Genomic DNA, 21825 nt, shown 5'->3' on the forward strand with positions numbered 1-21825 from the left:
CACAACAGACAGACAGTTGGTATATTTGATGTTTAATGGCACTATATAGATAGGAATTTGGTCTAGACCGAAACTGTGGCTGGTTTGGACAACAACATTCTGAGGAGACAAGATTTAATCTTTTGACATCTAGTGTGAGTGTGACCGGTGTCTAGGCATATGCTATAGCTTTAAAAAAAAAAAATTAACAGTGACACTTGATCAAACGAGAATTACTTTGACTTTAGTTGCAATATACGATGTACCATATCCAGATATTTAAAACTACTGATTGAGTTTCATATGCAAATACACAGCAATTATTTAAAGAAGGCTTTACATTTGACTAGATTAATTACAAATAGGCTCCATTTAGCAGTATATCCACAATCAGAGATAATTTAATATATTTTTTTATACTGTTAAAAATAAATACTCCAAACTAGTTCCATATTTTAAAAATGACAACGGCTTATTTTTGTCACATTCTTCGACTAATATACTTGGAAAAGTCGGTATGTTTTTGAGCGTGGACTATGCATCTGTTTTTGAACAGGTGTCTTTTTGTTTGATATTATAAGTGACTTGTTTCTTGGAACTTTTAGGAATGATATCCTGTAGAGATCCAGAATTGTTCTTTTGAGTTGAATCGTTTGAATGCGTAATTTGTATTGAATTCAACGCACGCATTGTTTAATGGAATTACAAACTATTTATTTTCTAAATTACTGTTTTTATAAATGATTGATCGCAAAATGATCAGTAACACTTTAATAAAACCTAATTAAAACACGCAAGAATTATTATAATTTATTTATTTATTAATTGTTTTTATTTTATTTTTTTAATAGAGCAAGCAAATATGCAACGCCATGATGTCTAGAGCCACACGATGACGCACTTGAGTCGACTTGTTTTTATGAATAGGTTCTTTGGAACAAAATGTTTAAAAGAACCGATTCGCGGAAATGATTCGAACGAGTGACAGCTGTCTACTTCATGGCTGCTGACTGACTGACGGCGCCTATTTAAAGGGATACTTCATGCCAAAATGAAATTTTTTTCATTAATCACTTACCCCATGTCGTTCCAAACCCGTAAAAGCTTTGTTCATCTTCAGAACACAATTTAAGATATTTTGGATGAAAACTGGGAGGCTTGAGACTGTCCCATAGACTGCCAAATAAATAACAGTGTCAAGGTCCAGGAAAGTATGAAAAGCATCATCAGAATCTGCCATCAGTGATTCAACTGTAATGTTATGAAGCGACGAGAATACTTTTTGTACACTAAGAAAACAAAAATAATGACTTAATTTAACTTTTATTGCCAAAATGGCGCTATGTTGATTTGGAGAGAGACAGAGGAGAGGAATTGTTGTTATTTTTGTTTTCTTCATGTACAAAAAGTGTTCTAGTTGCTTCATAACGTTACGGTTGAATCACTGATGGCAGATGGACTATTCTGACGATGCTTTTCATACTTTCCTGGACCTTGACACTGTTTTGGCAGTCTATGGGACAGTCACAAGCCTCCCTGTTTTCATCCAAAATATCTTAAATTGTGTTCAAAAGATGAACAAAGCTTTTACGGGTTTGGAACGACATGGGGGTAAGTGATTAATGGCAAAATATTCATTTTGGGATGGTGTAACCCTTTAACTTTGCTTAATACAGCTATCTAGCATGAACAGTGTCCCGAAAATATAAAATACAGCAGAGAGATATCATCATAAAAAAGTGCTCAGAAATTCTCCATAATTCATTCACTTTAAGTTACTCTAAGGTAATAATTGCACATTTTATTAAATCACGTCCCGAGCCAATTTGGGCCAGGATCCATAATGTGAGGGCGCACATTATCTCAGTGTAGTCAAGTGTCTTTCGCCTTTCTCTCATCTGTTGTCAGCTATTTCGCGCCTTCCCAGGTGACGTACTTGTGAAAGCGCGACACCAGCCGACTGAAAATAACATTTCAGTCAAAGTTGTTTCGCGCATTTATCAAGTACGTCACCATTTTCAGTAGTTCATCGAGGTCAGCAGTAGTTACAAAAAATTTATATTAACAGTAAATTATCAAATTATAGAAGGCTTTTTTCTTGTGTCAATGTTAAATTTAAGCCACAATAACTGAAACTGAGAACTACAACTGTTTGATTGTATAAAAAAAAAAAGTTTTAGCCTCAGACTGAATCTGTCCCTTAAGCAACAGGGAAAACAGTTTCTTAAGGACAACAATATTAAATCTTTAAATTAATGTATTGGTTTAACCTCAGGTATCTTGTCATATGGCTTCTTCCTTCGACCTGTGATTTGTGGGCTAATCTGATCTATTAGACATATTTGTTCTCTTCGATAAACATGCCCTCTAGTAACATCCTGAAATTAGATTGAACAAATGCAGCATTGATGCATTTGTTCAATTACAGAGAGCCGGTCAGTTCAGGTCAGCTACTGTTAGAGATCCTTAAAGGAGAGAGTGGTTTCAATAGCAAACAGCAAACATGGAAATATTTTAGATTATAGGCGCAGTTTTAAACCACATTTGGTAAGTGTGCTTGCATTTATTTGTGATAAATGAAGACAATATTGGCAAATACCTTTCAGTTTAGATCTTATTTGCAGAATTAACATAAATGACTCTGATTAATGTTTCAGGGCCTAGTGGCGTTTTAAGACTTAGTCGTAGTAATATTAAATACTTAAAGTATACTCATCACATAGTGATGAACCTGAAGCAGTTGACTGCTTCTGTGTTAATGTGCTCTAATTACACAAGCTGTAAGCAGACTCTTTTCCCCTTCTTTTCTGTTTGGCACCTGCAATCTTTCAGACATGGGCCGGTTGGACCTTCCCCTGATTAATGGGTGTGATTGGCAGTAGAGAAGACTGACAAACGATTGGAGGATTTCAGTCCTCTAAAAATCCAAGTCATTATTGGAGAGCAGTGAATCTCTGCAATCTAATAATGCTCTCAGTGTTCTTTTCAAGCTTTTAAACTAATTCATGATTGATCACTAATTATCGGTGATGGAGCCTCTCGAGACAGCACTTTCCTGCTCCGAATGTTTGTTCCTATCTTAAAACAGTTTGAAAGGAGCTATAACTTCCAAATTGTTGACTCTGCTCCCTGGTGGAGAGTCAATAGGCCGCCGTGAGACGTTTGCGTGAACATTGATGTTCTTTGCCAATATGCAATATTGCCTCTCAACAGAATAAAACACCTGGAACTGGCTGTCTGGTTTTGATGGGACCGTAGTTGGCAATCAGCGGTGTTACTGCTCTTATTGAACCTCTTATTGGGTATTTGTATAGTGCTCCCCACACACACTTTAGCAGCCAGACGTCATTTGACAAATCCACATTCTGTAATTGCGTGACCATTGATTTCAGTTCCAGTCAAAAAGAGAGTAAAAAGGGAAGTGCCCTCTTAAAGACAAGACATATATTAGTGTAATGCCGATGGCAAAGGCACGTATATGTGGAGTGAAAGGAGAGCACACACACACACACACACATACAGAGTGTGTGAAGACACTGAGCCCCTGGCTCTCCTCTATGAGTCAACAAACATCTCACCGGAATAACGTTTTCTTTTCAGTGTTGATGTTTGATATTGCTGTCTTTACTTGTTCACTTTTCTTTCAGAGACAGAATAAATGGGTTTTGTAGCTTTTGTTTGTTTGTCACTGAATGTAGAAATAGAGAGGTTTGCAAATCTTTCAAGAGGAAGTTCTTTTTCTACAAATTATGGACAGATTGTACAATTCTAACCATCCTAACCACGACATTTCAGGTAAGTCTGTCAGCTTTCTTGCTTTTTATGTGAATATATATATGTATGTATGTATGTATGTATAGGGCCATCCTTAGCTGACACGGGGCCCGGTGCAAGGTAGGGAGCAGGGGCCCCCTCGGTCCGTTCGCAATCGCGGTCCAGGTCGGGTCCCCCTTGGTCCAATCCCTGCGGGGCCCGGTGCGACCGCACCAGCTGCACCCCACTAAGGATGGCCCTGTGTATGTATGTATACATGTGTACGTGTGTACAGGTATATATATAATTTTTTATGTATTTTGTTTAACATTTATATTAACTTGAATTTTAAAGACAATAAAGGGAAAATGTATTTCTGTTTCATTCACACATCTATTAATATAGTCTTTGAAAAGTGTTTATTTTAATTTCAGATATCCAAAAACTTTTTCAACACATGAAAAGAGCTGCAAATTGTAGCATTCTACAGTGCTAATCAGGAAGGTCCTCAGGAACTTCCATTTATTTCCAGTAGGAGGCAATAGAGCTTCATCCTATGCAATGCATGTACTACTCCACTGCTTCATGAAACATCAGTGTAAGACCTGAGAATTTTCACATTTTTTGCTTGCTGTAATGCTCATTTAGTTCAAGGCCAGTTTTTAGACTCTACCATGCACACAAAAGGTCCATTGTGGGGTTGTGCAGTTGTTTCTAGTCTATTAAGAAAAAAAAGAGGTAATGAAAGTTTGCAATTAATTTGCAGTTTACAGTCTATGGTTTACACAGAAATCTCACTATAATAAAAAAATAAAAATAAAAAAATAATAACTAAGTATTTATAAAAAATATGCAAAAAAAAAATAATCCTAACAATATAAAATATCTCAAGTTTTAGTAGCAGCGGGGTCAAATACTGCCATCTGTTGTCTCTAATTCTTTTAATTAAACATCATTAGTTTCATTATATTTTTGTGGCAGAAAGAATATGCAAATACTTAAAGTGTGATAAATATAATTTGTTTGCATGTAGAACACCTGCACCGTAGCTGCTGCTGTTTGCACAGATCTTTGTTCCAGGCTCATGAGGTTAGTAGCTTTATTAATGCACACAACTGGGAGAGATTAGGGTCTGATTTACTTACTATGACAAATTAAAATAGTCCACTCATTGTTTCCTGAGATTTAGCTGTTTTAATTGTGTCCTTTCTTTTTTATTTGCAGATGAAACACAGATAACCACATGCTATTCAGCATCAATGAGACAGGCAGCAGCTGCCTTTGCATCGCAGAGTTAAGCCACATCCTTATTTGTTTTCACTTCGTAAAGTCATAGGGTCAGTGCAGTGGTTTGCTGGTCAATGCTGCTGTGTTATGGCAAGGCGTGACCCAAGAAAGGCAGTAAATGTACCACCTTTGTTCTTGATGTAGTTTTTATGTACGGACAATGTGAGCTGTTTGTCTGACTAAAGTGGTGATTAAAGCTGACAAATAGGACCCGGGCTAAGAGCCACTGGCTGAATCCACGCTAAGGTCTCTTAAAGCCTAATTGGCATTATTTTGGCTTTGAAGGGTCACAGGCTTAAACCTTTTATTGTGATCACAGTAATGACAATCTTCCTCCCCCACTTCTGCACCTCCCTGCACCGTTTTGTTCTTACTCAGTCAGACAGCCACCTTCACCTCAGCGCGAGTGCTCTTTTTACCTCCTTTTTTTCCCATAACCTTTGACCTATGGGCCGATCTGCAATCATCTGGAGCAGTCCTCCCCTATTTAATTGTCTTCTTTGTAGTCACTCAGACACCCGCCAAACTAATCGGGCGATTTGTTTATGGAAAACATTGGAGGTTTTTTGTAAACACCTTTTGAAATTGTTTAAATAATATTACCTAATTAATTAAATTTTGTAAAGAACTTGTATTCTTATACATATACTTGTATGATATTATAAAGACAAAGTGATGTTTAAATATTAAATAATTGGCATTTATGTTGTCATTGTAATAAAGGTTAAAAGAAATCATTTTAATATTATCTATACTGTTTCTAGTTCAATTTAGATTTATTTGACTAGGACCTTTTAAAATAAATCAATAGCAGCTTTAAAGAAAATATTGAAATACAAATCCCAGTTAAAAGGTTCTTAGGGAGAAACTAACATTGCAAGTCTTACGCTTTAATTTTTTTCCCCTACAGATCTGTTTTTGCCATCTGGGGGTCCCTGGACCCCATTCTGAAAACCCTTGTTCTAGATAATGATGCTCCAGTGTTTTAGAAAATTAATAGAAACTATTTGAGGTAAGACATTAACTTGGTATTTGTTTGGTGCCTACAGGGACATGGTATGATGGACAGGTATTAAGAGGGAAGAGGAATGAAGAGAATGAGGTAGGGTTCTCATTGTAGGGTGGCAATCAAGGAAAGACAGGAAAAAAAGTGTGTGGGGGAAGAGAAAGTGAGAGTGTGTGAAAGAGGAGAGAGCTAGACGGAGGCTGAGAGAATGTCTCAAAGGACTAATGTCCTCATTGTACAACCTGGTTTGAATGCAGACAGATTCTCTGAGAAATTAGGGCAGGAGAGAGAATCGTCAGAGCATTGCAGAAACACCCTGCACAGATAAACTCCCTTTTCTGGAATGGATAGCATAAAAATAAAAAAAAAACCTAATGTGGAAAATCTCATAATTAATTTCAAAATTTTTATAAGAGAAAAATGTAGATTTTAAAAGATAAATAATCAACCCATAGTTTTGTTTTGTTTTGATTAGTAAAAAAACAACTTGATTTATTTAGTCATTTTCTCTGAATAAAAGCTTGTTCCAGCTAAATCACGTTTTCTAGAATGAGTCTATTTGCTCTTCAGGCTTATCAGCTCAGCGTGTGTTTGTGAGAGTGGGCTGGAGAATATGAGCAGTGATTCCATGGGTCGTGCGTGTTTTTGTCTGTGATAGATAGTGTGGTTTGTGATAAGTATGCATTTATGTGTGACTACAGCAGTGGTTTGTTTTGCTACACTCGGCAAGCAAAAAAGTCTCATCCGGTTGATCAGTGAAATGGCAAATACAGCAGCATGTACACTGAGACAAAGTGCTTATCAGAGTTATCCAGACAGCCGCACACCGATAGAAGAGTGAAAACAGACATGCACACATTGAAAAACACAATGGCAGGTGTGTCTTCACCTTCATACTGTAAATCGGTGTTATACTATTATATTTTAAATGTTAATTATCCATAATCGATTTTTTTGACCATTTGAATTGCTCAGCTTGCTTACTTTTCTTTTAGAGTTCTGTGAATTTTGTGTTGTAGTTGTTTTGTTTGTGGTGGTTTGTGTTTGTATTATAACTTAACATTGTTAACATAGTATAATAGTAAACATAATAAATTTCAGTCCTTTTCAGATGCATGGTTAAATAAGGGATACTGTACAATTATTTTTGTTAATGACATATCATTTATTACATGGCTACTTAACAAATAAATAAATACAGGGACCTGAAATATTGACTGGAGTTGAAATTGCTTTATCAAGTAAAAAAAAGAGAGAGAGAATTAAGACTGAAAGGCAGAGGTGAAATTATAGTAGCACAGTGTAGGAGTCAAATATAGTGGCAGTTTAATGACTATTATAGAAAAAATTGCGGAATAAAGTATTCTAGATTACAGTATAATATAATTTTCTATTAAATAATATAATAGGTAAATTAGTAGTTAAATAGTTCAAGTATGAACATACACTGCCATTCAAAAGTTTGTGGTTAGTAAGGTTTAAAAAGAACACAATTTAGAAAGGGCACATTAAATTGATCAAAACTGACAGTAAATCCATGCATAATGTTACAAAGGATTTCCATTTCAAATAAATGCTGTAAAGAAATCCCGAACTTTCTATTCATCAAATAATATTTGTAAGACATGTATCACAGTTAAAAAAAAAAAAAAAATAGCACAACTGTTTTAAACATTGATAATAAGAAATGTTTCCAGAGCAGCAATTCAGCATATTATAATAATTTCCGAAAGACCATGTGACACTGAAGACTGGAGTAATGATGCTGAAAATTCAGCTTTGCATCATAGGAATAAACATTTCACAGGAATATTACATATTAAAATATATTATAAAAGAAGCTAGTTATTTTAGACTGTAATAATATTTCACAGCATTACTGTTTTTAATGTATTTTTAAACAAATAAACGCAGCCTTTGTGAGCATGAGTGACTTTTTTCAAACACATAAAAAATCTTACTGACCCTGAAACGTTTGAATGGTAGTGTGTAAAGAAATAATTTAAGACCTGTTTGAGTTTCAGTAGAGGTCAAGGAGTTCACTAAGGGAGGTGTGTCACCTCTGTTTTGTGAGAACTTGAGAAGAGCAGTAACACAAGTAGGTATTTCACATCTTACTTAACCAGTTGAACACTTTTGCTCAGGTGTCTTTTTACCTCACACATTCCTATTCTTTGCAGAAAAAACACTTTGTTGGGAAAGCCAGTCATTTTTTGATGCCCCGGGGCACATGAAGGGTCAGGGGGTTAGTTAGGTGCCGTTCTCCCAGCAGTGGTTTCAGTGAAAACCTGGAGTCTCCCATTTGTTGTACAGACCTCTTGCCATTTAGCCACCTGCCTCCAATAAAGAAAAGCAAGCAGCCGGCAAACTTCAGCACTTGCCTCGGGCAGTGTTATTGATCGGGTGGGGGGAAGTTCTTTCCCTCCTCTCCTTCTGATGAAGGCCGGACTTTGGTCTGAGCTGCATTCCTGGGTTCTGTTCAGCTCGGAGGCAGAAGGGAGGGAGGATGTGGAGGGGAGGAGGGACCCAGGGGCTGGAAATCACTTGTCATGTGCGTATAAAAGTGTGCCTTTCGTTTCAGAGCATGCTCACAGAGGCACGCTCAGCTCCCACCAAATCCAGCCCCCAAATTTGAACGGGAGGGAGGGGAAGTTACAGCGCTGACTCTTGTGTTGTTGTACTCTGTGTCTGTTTGGCTCCCACCCTGCGTGGCTCCTTCTGCACCTATGGCTCTACGGTTGAAAAGGTGAACGCGGATTTCTCTGGAAAAGATGGACGGCATTGACAGGAAGCCATGTGAGATGAGTGCGTGCTCTTTTTCTGAGTTCTAGTGTTTTTTTGCCCCTGTACAGTTTATCTGTTAAGCCAGGAAAAACTTCATCAGAAATATAAGCAGCAGTTGAGATAAAATTCTGAAAAAGAATGAGGTCAAAGAAACTTTGAAGTGTTTTTGAGCTTAAATGGAAAGAATTGGTTTGTTTGCTTCAGGTCGGCAATCAGTGAAGTATAAGAAAAGGTCAGGAGTGATGTTTGCCTTCTGTTTACACGCTGACCAAACGGGGTTAGGAGGCTTGGACTTGTGTAATGATGTGGGAAGACACGTGGATACATTCTGAGAACTCCTGCATTGATACAGGGCTCAGAGTTTACCTAAATCCTCGAGAAGCATCTTATCACCGCTTCATGTGTGGCTGCTCTGATTCAGAGTGAATATCTGTCTGAGATGTGACGGGAGGGCGGAAGAGATTTGTCTCTACTGTGGCCACGTGGGTATGATAAAAAAAGGGCAGATTTTTTTATCAGTGCTGTGCTGTTCACCAGGCTGTTTTTCTGAATTATTTCTGTATCTCTTTCTGTGGTGGTGTGAAGTTGTATGCTGTTTGTGAATTATTTCTGTGTGTTGTGCTGTTTTGGGATTCTAACATATTCTTGTGTGTTTTAAGAATCTGTGCTCTCATTGTCTTTACACATTTTTTTTTTTTTTTTTTTTTTTTTGAAGGTGTGTATGGTTAAAATGTTTTGTAGAGTGTGGAACACTAATGTACTTGTCACCTGCTGCATCTAAAGTAATTAAACAAGGCAGCAGTACTATTATAAGCAGCAACATATCCAACTCTAATGGGTAATTTTCTGTCATGCTTTATGAGCTCATTAATGTAACCTTGTAGTGCAAAGATATTTTAATTTGATTTTTAACTGCATATTTCAATAGTATCCTCCAAGGTGAAATCACCTGGATTTGTTATTTTGAAGTGTCAGACTAAGAAGATGTAATTTTCAAGCCCCCCAGCTAAGACAATATATGATTTAGTTTAAAATCTATAAGCTAAATTTAAATTGTGGACAGAACCTTTAAATCTAACTTTTAAAATAGTATATAAATTGTGTCATTTGTGCTATTAAACATAAGCTGTGTTCATACTAGTAATAGCATTATTGACACATTTCAATTAGGTTTTTTGAACACACTTTACACTTTAACACAGATTTGGATTGTATTTATTAATCATATTGTTGCATCTTTTGTGTTTGCAATTTAATTTTTTGAAAATAAAAGCTATTTCTTTCTTTCGATGCCCAGAGGGGAACAGCAGACAGTCCATGAAATTATTCTCCCACCCAGCTGTTGACAGCTGTGCTGATGGGCAGCTTCATTCTCCAGCAGGAGATGTAAAGATGACCTGTTTTTCGACATATTAAACCGCTGTTTTTTTTTGTGCTAAAGGCTCACCAGACATATCACTCACTCCTATTCTTTGATACTGGAAATTCACAGCTGGGAAGTTCTGTTTGGCAACAAACAGCAGTATGAAAATCCCATAACCCACTAATATGGTTTCTTGTCATTGCACCCTTTAGCACTGTTTGTAATAACTTACACAAGTTACACAATACTACATATGAAAAGCGTGTTTGCACTCTAAATCATTGAGTCTTTGGTACTTGTTCTAGCACTTAGATAATAACACACATTTATCGCCTTAAATTTATGGGTTTCTTAACTTTATGAGTGTTATTTTATGGACACAAATGCTCTTGGTTAGTGTTCAGATATGTTTGCTTTGAATAAAAGCATATATGTATTGCAGGAAAAGCGTGGGCATGTTTTCATTGAAAATCACAATATATACTGTTATATAAATTTTGAAACTGAGTTCTAACCTACTAAAACATTTTGTAAATTCATAAATTTGCTGAAGATCCTTGAGCCATTCTAAAGCAGATAGCTTGATCATTTGTATGTACTGAATACTGTTGTCTGAATCCTTAATCCATAGAACATCACACTCAATGCACCAGAGGCCATGAAGTTGTTTGCAGTGTTCTCCAAAGTTGCTAAGAATGAGGAAGATGTGCTATTATATATATATATATATATATATATATATATATATATATATATATATATATATATATATATATATATATATATATATATATATATATGTATTTGGGCTCTTGTTCAGAGAGCAGGGTGTTCACATCCTCAACTATTTCGACGATTGGCTTATACTAGCACAGTCTCGGAGGCCTGGTGCTCCAGCACCTCAGCCAGTTGGGTCTTCAGGTCAGCTGGGAAAAGAGCAAACTCTCCCAGATGCAGAGGATCTCTTTTCTCGGTATGGAGTTGGATTCGGTCGAACAGACAGCACGCCTCACAGAGGAGCGTGCGTGGTCTGTGCTGAGCTGCTAGAATTCCTTCAAGGGCAAGACAGCGGTCCCACTGAAACTATTTCAGAGGCTCCTGGGGCATATGGCAGCTGCAACCGCACTTACACTGCTAGGGCTATTGCATATGAGACTGCTTCAGTACCGGCTTTATGGCCGAGTCCCGAGGTGGGCGTGGCAGCATGGCACTCACTGGGTCCAAGTTACACTGGCCTGTCGCCAAACCTTCACCCTGTGGTCAGATCTTACGTCCCCCATCTGCACTGGCACTTCAATGGCCTAGAGTTGTTAGCAGTGCGCCTTGCCTTGAACCGTCTCAAAGAGCGCTTACGAGGCAAGCACGTGCTAGTCCGAATGGACAACACAGTGACCATTGCGTACATCAACCGACAAGGTGGTCTGTGCTCCCATTGCATGTCGCAACTCGCCCGCCACCTCCTCCTTTGGAGTCGGAAGATTCTGAGGTCACTTCGTGCCATTCACATTCTAGGTCTGCTCAAATGTATGGCTGACTAGCTGTCTCAAGCTACGCTCCCGGGAGAGTGGTGTCCAGCTGATTTGGAGACGTCCGTAGCCACTCAAGTAGACCTGTTTGCTTCTCCAGGAACCTCTCACTGCCAGTGGTTCTACTCCCTGACAGAGGGAACACTTGGCATGGACGCACTGGCACACAGCTGACCAAGTACGCCTTTTTGTGGCGCCATATTGGCCCACTTGGACCTGGTTCCCCAAACTAATGCCCTCGCAACAGCACCTACCTGGCAGATTCCTCTGAGGAAGGATCTGCTGACTCAGAGACAAGGCACCCTGTGCCACCCGCATCCGAAACTCGGGAAAACTTGATATCTGGACAGGACGTGAAGGTTCTTGGTGACATGCCCCAAAAGGTAGTTGACACCATCACTTCGGTGAGAGAATCGTCTATGAGACAGGCTTATGCCTTGACATGGAACCTGTTCGTCGAGTGGTGTTCTTCTTGTCGAGAAGACCCCCAGAGATGCCAGATCAGGGTTGTGCTTTCCTTTTTGTAGCAAGGGTTGGAGCAAAGGGAGACATCCCTCCACCGTTAAAGTCAATGTCGCTGCGATTGCTGCTACCCATGACCCCGTGGTAGGGAAGTTGGTAGGGAAGCATGACCTGGTCATCAGGTTCCTTAGGTGGGTGAGAAGGTAAAATCCTCCCTGGCCCCCCTCCATACCCTCTTGGGACCGGTCTCTAGTGCTTAAAAAACTACAGCAGAGCACATTTGAGCCTTTGCAGTCAGTCGAGCTAAAATTTCTTTCATTGAAAACTCTGCTCCTGCTTGCACTGGCCTCCATCGAAAGGGTAGTTGACCTGCATGCATTTCCGGTCGACAATTCATGCCTAGAGTTTGGTCCGGCTGACTCCCAGATAATCCTGAGGCCCCGGCCATGTGCCCAAGGTTCCCACTATTCCCCTCAGGGATCAGGTGGTAAGCCTGCAAGTGCTGCCCCCGGAGGAGGCAGACCCAGCCCTAGCTTTGCTCAGTGCCGTCTGAGCCTTGAGATGCTACGTAGACCGGACACAAAGCTTTAGGATCTCAGACCAGCTCTTTGTCTGTTACGGAGGCCGTCAGAAGGGGAAAGCCGTCTCTAAGCAGAATTGTGGATTGTGGATGCTATCGCCCCGGCTAATCGGGCACAGGGTGTGCCCTGCCCACTCAGGTTGCAAGCTCACTCTACTATAAGTGTTGCATCCTCCTGGGCGCTGGCTCGTGGCGCCTCGCTGACAGATACAGTGGCATGTGAAAGTTTGGGAACCCCTTGCAGAATCTGTGAAAATTTGAGTAATTTTAACAAAATAAGAGAGATCATACTAAATGCATGTCATTTTTTATTTAGTACTGTCCTAAGTAAGATTTTACATAAAAGATGTTTACATATAGTAAAGAAAAAAAATAAAAATAAAAAACAATTTAAAAAATTGCTGAAATTGTTAAAATACCCCATTCAAAGGTTTGGTAACCCTGGGTTCTTAACACTGTGTGTGTTGTTCATGAGTCCCTTGTTTGTTCTAAACAATTTGCAATTTGAAGATCAAGGTACTAATTGTACTTAATTTGTGTTCCGGGAAACATGCAAGTATATTCTGTTGCTTTCTAAAGGGCAGTACTAAATGGAAAAAAAACAACCATCACAAAACAAAAAAACAGCCATGGATCATCCAGGTAACCACACACAGTATTAAGAACCAATGGTTCCCAAACTTTTGAATGGGGTTATTTTAATAATTTCAGCAATTTTTTTGTGGCGGAACATCCGGTGCCAGCCCTTCACTCGATGAATACTTAAGAACTGGTAGAAGGCTGGCTTCCATATCTGAGATCTAAGTGGATCCCATATGTGTAAAGTCCACAGTATAGCCTCAGAGCCTGTGTTTCCCCGGCAGACTTCTGCCATTTCCAAGACGGTTTCAATCACCTCTAATCCTCCATATGCACCTAAACGGATGTTCATATGTGTATTTACTTTCGAAACCTCCTTCGGAAAGGATGGGGCTTCCGCAATGTCCCTGTTCCAAGTGGAACGTTTTCCCAGTGTTATCAAATCTCACTGAGTGGGTAGTGCTACGACAACAGTGAATGGTCTTCTTGTTGCAAGGGCACTGGAAGGGGCAGCATCCATGTCGCTTTGGTAGAGGATCCCAATTTGTCAGTCACCGTGATGATATGGTTTTATGCACCACATTTATGGTGCTATGATTTTATGCTCACGCTGTGATCAGCGGCAGCTGAATGCAATAATCGCATGCAAGTGTGCATTGGCTCATTTAGTTTACACTCGAAGTAGATTGGTCTCTCAAAGCAAGATCCCAATGCATCGGTCACCGACGTGACGTCTCTGTTCCCTCCTTCAGGGAACGAGGGTTACATATGTAACCGAGATGTTCCTTTGTATTCAGGAGAAATGTGGTATTTAACATAGCATAGCAAATTAACAGCTGTTGCTTTTGTACAAAGTAGGTTGCAGGACGACCTCCGCCTGTTGTTATGATGTCTTAGCTCACTCTGCTTTGGGCCAAAGTAAATCAAATCATATCAAATGTGTCAGATCTTTTGTTTGGTCTGGCAGACTCACGTCATTGCTCACGCAACATTATCATCCTGACATCAGCTGTGTGCTTTGAGTGTGGGGTGAGAGAGTTCAGTTGTTAACACAACACTAAAAGCATGCCACAGAAGGCCACTGAGCCTTGAAGGAAAGCAGTCATTTTCCTATTTTCAAGAATGTCCTGAGTATTATATGAGGTGTTTCCTTTCCCACAATAGCAGGACACTGTGGTAACCCTTGGAAGCAATATTATTTCTGAGCTCTTTGTTTTCTCAGCAGTCTTACCTGTCCCTGTGATGGATTTGAAGGCTGAGTGTGAAATGAGATCAGCTGATAAAAGCAGCATATGCTGTAGTGGAAGCTGGTATTGTTCACGTGTGAAATCCTGGAAGGTTTATAGGCAGCAACTGGCAGCAGTATTGCTTTTTGACTTTGGGTGTTGTTTGAAATGTTTTATGTCTTCCCTGTGGTCTAAGTTCAAGTGCCGCAACAAAGAAATAGCCACTAAAGGCAGTTTAATTAACTCATAGTTTACCCTAGTTTACAGTCTGAATTGAAGGTGATGAGATGAAAGTGTGTGCAGTAAAATAATAGATATTTCTCTCAGGTGTCTTCACAGGCTGCATGCTATAACATACAGCTCACCCAGCGCAGCTTAATTTATGAACAAATTACATTTCTTTGAATGAATTATTCAAATAGAACATTTTCAAATATTCATCCATTTATAATTTTATAATAATTTCACGCATTGTTATAATGTGTTTTAGAAAATTTTATTACACTACCCTTTAACTTCAGGGAATGGAGCAGAATGCATTAAATTGACATTCAACTATTAATTGAGTGTATTAAATTAAATTCAAAAGTGACAGTGAAGATTTTTAAATTATTTTCAAACTTAATAATGGTTAGAAATATTTCTTGAGGACAGGATCACCATATTAGAATCATTTCTGAAGGATCATGTTACACTGAAGACTTAAGTAATGGCTGCTTTGCATCACAGGAATAAATTAATAGTTAAATAAGAGGTCACCATGTGTTGGTGTGCACCGACAACACAGTGGTGGTCTCGTACATAAACCACCAAGGGGGTCTGCGCTCATGCCATTTATACAAACTAGTGTACCAGATCCTTGTGTGTTCCCAGGCCAAACTCCTGGGCATCTGAATATGGGAGCAGAAGAACAGATATGGAGAATTTTTGGCCAGACTAAGGTGGACTTGATTTCCCTCCTAGACGGCTCTCCAGGGGAGATTCCCGTCAGGAGGGACCTCCTCTCACAGGCGGAGGGTACACCCCCGCTTGGAGTTGGAAGTTATCGGTGTGGCTCCTGATGTGGCACAGCTCGTAGCTTCCAGTCTCTCAACCGAGGTTGCTGAGACCATCCTCCAATCCAAAGCTCCCTCCATGAGGAAGCTGTACGCCTTGAGGTGGAAACTTTTCACTTCTTGGTGCGGAGACCACCAGCTCGACCCAGTTAACTGCCCGGTTGGTACAGTGCTGGAGTTCCTGCAGGCCCGTTTCTTCACAGGGTTGACCCACTCCACCCTGAAGGTCTACGTGGCGGCCTTTGCAGCCTACCGCACCCCTCTCGGTGGCCAGTCAATGGGCAGACACCCTCTGGTTCCTCTGCGGTGCGCTGAGGCTGAGGCCTCTGGCCAGAAGAAGCTTATGCTAAGCCGTGGATCAGGATGCTATCCTAAAGCCTCGAGTCCCCTGATCTCCCCTCTCTTGGGGGTCAAGACTCACTCCTTTGGAAGTTTGGCCATTAGGCGGGATGTCCCCGATTACTTGTCAGGCTCCTGGCTCTTTCTCTCGCTTTATCTGTGCTCTTCCACAATAGGCAGAGATTTGAAAGTCTGCCAGCTCTCTCGTTCCCAAAGCATCCTCCAACGCAGCTCGAGTTCCTGAAGAGGAACGTTTCAGGTTACGCATGTAACCATGGTTCCTCGAAGGAACGAGACACTGCAATGCACGCTTGCATCATTCCTAGAGGCTAAATGCCAGCTTTGCCGCACGTGCTTTAAGCTTCCTGGTCTCTGATGTCACCCGCCTATCATGTCTTGCCCATCCATTGGACTGATTACACACATGATTCAGGGCCGGTCAAGCTGAAGGATGTTCCCAAAGCGTCCTCCGACGCAGCGTCTCGTTCCTTCGTGGAACCATAGTTACATGCGTAACCTGAGACATTTTTAATGTTTTGTAAAGCTTTTTATTTAACTGATTTTTATTGATGACTGCAGTGTTAATATTTTATGGGACTATAATTCATTGTATAATAGACCTGTTTTAAAACCTTTTTTAAAAAACATTTTATTTGAGGAGTAAATAGCCTAATCTTTTGTTATCCTCGCAGCGCATCAGTTATGCAGTAATTATTGTGGGGCAAATTAATTGTAATTTTAATTTAGTAATAAAAGTAACTTCATAATAATAATAGGCCTAATAAAAAATGAATGAAACAGGCCTACATTAATTGGAGATGCCAAATCCTCATAATATTGCCAATAATTGATGTTTTTGACAATATCTCTGGCTAACGTCGATACAAGATCATCGTCTTTCAAAGAAACCCAGCAAGAGAAGGGCTATCGCGGGGCCACTGCAGACAGCACGTGTATCGTTACACCCTTATACATATATGTGTGTGTGTGTGTGTGTGTGTGTGTGTGTAAACTTTACAGCATTAGTGATTATATCATTTATTTCAGATGTAAGCAAAATGGACCAAGTGAATCAGAACTGAATCAAGCTTTTGAATTGTATTTGAATCGGGAAGCAAGTTATTGACAAAATGTCCTGTTGCTCTTGCAGCAAAGACTCAAATTTAAATATTGCTTGTCATTTTATTACTTTGTGCCTGTTAGGACATTGTGTTAGTTACTTTCCAGAAACCCCAGCCTAAACTACTCAGCACTTATCTGCATTTCAATTTCTTGTTTCAGTGTGTATTATTGTCATAATTTTTTTAAATGATTACCGCAAGTTTCTGTTTTTTCACCTCTGTTTACTCATCAGTAGCAGCAGTAAATGCGGTCATGGAGTCCGCTGGGCTTTTGTACAAGTGGAGTTTGCCATTAGTCAGGTTAATAGCTCCCGTGGTTCTCCTGTCTCAATCTCTCTCTCTCTCTCTCTCTCTCTCTCTCTCTCTCTCTCTCTCTCTCTCTGTGGGGTGTTCGGAGTGCCAGACACTCACAGGTTGCCATTTTATGGGGCTCTGCAGAACCAGATTTATGGGAATGATAAAAGCTGTGCAGAGCAATAATGACACAGGCAGCTGCTCTGAGCCTTGTGTGAGCCTTGTGCACGTCTTGTGCTGCCGCATCCCCAGTCCTCTGCAAACTCAGAGAGAAAGACATATAAAAATGTATAACTGATGTCCTGTGGAAGACATTAGACGATACGATCCCCTTACATGTGTGGTGCGTATCTAGACTGCTGTCACAATGAAGAGCTTTGTGGCTATGAGCTTCGATCTAATGCTCCTGGCCTCTTGTAGTGTGGTAGTTTTTGGTCATGTACTGAAGTAATCCATGCTTGTAAAAGCCTGTCTCCCAGTCTGCGATAACATCAGTCATTCATCACTATAAAATAAGAGGGAACAAAAAGCTGATGGGACTTGGGCAGATAGAGAGGGGAAGCAGCCGCCACTGTCATTAATGGCCTGACAGAAGTGGAGATTGATGCTGCTTTTTGTTGTGTAATGGTCCAGCAGACCACCAATGATAAAAATAGATCATAAATCTACAACTATCTGCTTGGTAGAACAATTTTATGTGTTCTGTCTCACATTTATTGGATTCATTTGGGACATATTCCATGACCCTTGGTAGTGGTTGAACAATATGGGTTTTTCAGTGGCCAATGCCATTATCTCTAGAAAGCAGGCTAAAGTGACAAATATACTTTTTGAATCAATTTTTGAGGAACTCACATCCTTATTTTACTCTATTTAACCTTATAGATGTACTCTATTTTATGGGGATCTTTAGTACAATTTACACAAGTGTTGCTTTTACCCTTTCTGCAATTTAACAAGATTTATTTTAAATAAATCTTTCTTTATTTTTAAAATGTTTAAAACGATGTACACTCATGTGAGATGATCAATCATATCTGTAGTCTAAGTTAAACATTTAATGCTTGACAGCAGGTGCGATTTTTGAAATCACATAACCATCTGAACACAACTCTCTTTATCTCTGTGAAGCCCAAAGTACACTTCAGTTTTGACGCGAAAGTGTAGCCTTTTAAAGTATAAAGTGTCTGATCAATTTCTCTCTAAAAGATACAGCTGATTAAAAATGTCTTTGTACTCTTTTAAAACATGAGCAAGGGCACTCATCAACTCTGCCATCTGTTGTTGTTACTGTCTTCAGTAGTTTGTATTGTAGTTTCATCTCATTTATGTCACACACTGTACACACATCTTGGCGTACACATAAAAACCAAAGTATATTTTGGGCTTAACCCCCATTATTAAACTCTTTCACTGTAAACACTTTAAAATAACTGAGTGCATTTTTAAAAGGCCAAGTGTGCCGGGCTATTGGCTGATACTGATCTCAACATGAATACATTTTAGCCAACTACATTCAGAATGCTTTGAATTCTTTTTTACCTTCTGGATGTCCTTGACTCAAATTGACCTGCATAGTTATTTTTTGAAGGACGTTTTACTCGCAGACTCACTTTAAACCATGCGTTCTGACAGCCATGAATCATCTGAGTGTCACAAGGGTCTGCATCAATTTGTTCTGTGTGTAATTTCTCCTGTTCTGCTCTGCTGACAGCAGTGTTTCTCTGTCCGCAGCTGGAGAGGAGAAGAACAAGTATGGGGCCCTTTGTTACCATGCTGAGAGAGACTGATCGGGTCAGTGCAACTGTTGTCATTTCATTCCCCCATCGTATATCCCCCAGCAACACCCCAGCTAGACCCATCAGATCAACCCTGAAGAATGGGGTCAGTCTTGGGTTTGCCGGCAGATTAACTGCTCAGGCAATAAATGATCTGTGAGGAAGAAACCCAGGACAAATAGCACTTACAACCTTCTTAGAAAACCCTTTCAGAGCTACAGTTTATTCCAGATGGGCACATTTTGTTTACCTGCACAGACCTTGAGTGTGCTTGGGTCGAGTTCAAGCATCTCTTGTACGTGTTTTCAAATTGAAACTTTTATATTTATAAAAGCATATTTCAAGTAACTTGACAGCATTCCCTGTCCATTTTAAGCTTGTAAGCCTCTAAAAAATAAACTCTAATAAAAAGCATAATGCCCAACCATATTTGAAGACTGAACAAAAGAGCATGATTTGTCCAAAAAAAAAAAAATCTCGCCTGAGATTTTAACTTGGTGGTGGGCACACTTTGCCTCCTGTTCAGTCACTCTCTTATGTCTTCCCATCCCTCTTTCCGTTCCATCATTTTGCTGGAGGATTCATATGCTAATAGGGTTCAGGAGATGAGGTGGTTCTCACGTTCAACTTGAAACTTAGGCTATTGTGTGCCTAAAGCACAAGCTGCAGAACAGAAGCTAGAAGTGAAATTAAAATCTGCTGAATGCCCCAGCGGGATGGGGAGGGGAGTAAAGGGGAGGGCAGGGGCGGTCCAGCAGCTGCTGATATTGGATAAATGTGAGATGCCCACTGTAGCGTTCCATGCCCTCCTAGGGGACCGCCTAAACGAGGCATGGCTGTGTGTTTCTTTAATCTTACTGCAGGCCTGTTCCTGGTCTACTGATCAGTGCCTTTCTGTGGATGATTATTTAGCAAATGGTTCTCCACCCCCATCCATACCCTGCATTTCCATGGCATTGTTTAACTGTTCTGGAAGTTCCTCGCACCACTTATAATGCGAGTCTGATGTTTTGCCGGAACTATTTTGAAAGTTGCAAAATTCAAAGGAGTAGTTCACCCCAAAATTATATTTCTGTGGTTATTTCACCCTTCTGTGAAAATAAAAGAAGATATTTTGAAAAATGTCAGTGTTATATTGTCCATATAATAGATGTTGTTTTGGACCCCATTGACGTTAATCGTATGGAGGAAAAAAAAACGTTCTGCAAAATATCTTCTTTAATGTTCCACAGAAAAAGGAAAGTGAAACAGTTTGGAGCAACATGAGGGCAAATAAATGATCTTTGGATTTTGGTTGAACTATCCTTTTAATGGCGTTCCGACCAGTTTGCAGTTGCTGTGCAGAGAGAGGCCATTTTTTTCAGGGGTTACTCTCACGGTGTGCAATCTCTATGGCAACTACAAATCTTCTGTGCTCGCTGATGCAGAGTGTGCACACAATTTTTATTTAGCTCCAATAGATGTAACTTCGAAAAACGCAGGATCATGCTTAAAATAACAACTCGAGCCTGCAATTATGAGCAATTTGGAGAAAATGTGATAATTGTACAATATAGGCCTAGAAGTTTATTATTATTCTCACCCGTAGCTGAAAGACAAAATATATGTAGCACTTTGTGACCAATCAGAGCAGCTTTGTGAAGGATATAAGGAATAGTTTTATGTGATTAGATTGACTTCAGTGTGCGTTTGCTTTCTCTGCTGGGATAATTGTCTTGGGTTTCATCGTTCATCAACTGTACCGCCCGGTCTGTGTTTGTGTAAAGACTGAGAAATGGAAGAGAAAAGACATACTCTCCAGACACTGATGGGAATGCACAACCACAGAACACAAGATTGAATGCCGTTTATGCTTGTTAATCATCACCTTCCAGACCCTGGAATGCTGTTGCATGCTCACATATCAGCCCACGGTCTAAGAGGATCCTACTATTCCCTCATGTTATAAATGATATAACATTAACTGGGTCAGAGATCCAAAGATATTGAAGTCACAGGTGTATGTCTGGTGTCCAGGGTTTTATTTTTTGCTTCATTATGTCTATTTTTAGCTGTTTTTTTATACAGTAGGGATATGCCAGTATCAAATTTTCATGTTGAGATTTTTTATCACGGTATACAGTATTTTCACGATAGTGAAATTTAGTTGCAAAAAAAGTGTTGTCATAATACAGTATAAGAGGTTTAATAACTTTTTTCTTATAACAAAAAAAAACCTGAACATTTAATACAATAAAGCAATACACAAAAAATATATAAAGATAATTTTAATTAAATAAATTTTACATAGATTAAATTGCAAAAGAATTATAAAGACCAATAGGTATCACTTTACAATAAGATTTCATTAGTTAACCAGTTAATGCTTTTACATTCACAATGAGCAACAGCTACAATTGCTTTAGAATCTTTGTTAAAAAATAGCTCAGTTGCAACTTTTGATTTCAACAATGTGTTATTAAATATTAGAATTACATACGCTACGCATCATACAGCGGTGTTGTGCATTGTGATCAGCTGATGGGAAAAGTTTTCCTAAAATTAGTTCTTATTCTTAAAAACAGTTAGGCTGCTTATTTTTGGGAAACCATGTTTTGTTTTATTGTTTTGTTTTGTTTTTCTCAAGGATTCTGTGATGTAGCCTATAGGGAATTAGAAAGATCACTTTTGATTTGCAGTTTTTTTACAATAGC

General features: G+C 39.4%; 1 long non-coding RNA gene across 1 annotated transcript in view; it reads left to right on the forward strand.

Moving 5' to 3' along the window:
• Positions 1–7984: 7984 nt before the first annotated feature.
• LOC122139811 overlaps positions 7985–21825 on the forward strand; it is a 36130-nt gene continuing 22289 nt past the window's right edge. The window contains exons 1-2 of the long non-coding RNA XR_006156557.1: positions 7985–8830; positions 19089–19148. This is a non-coding gene — a long non-coding RNA (uncharacterized LOC122139811). The remainder of the gene's footprint in view (positions 8831–19088; positions 19149–21825) is intronic.

Source organism: Cyprinus carpio, chromosome B15, assembly GCF_018340385.1.
Source record: "Cyprinus carpio isolate SPL01 chromosome B15, ASM1834038v1, whole genome shotgun sequence".
Taxonomy (NCBI): Eukaryota; Metazoa; Chordata; class Actinopteri; order Cypriniformes; family Cyprinidae; genus Cyprinus; species Cyprinus carpio.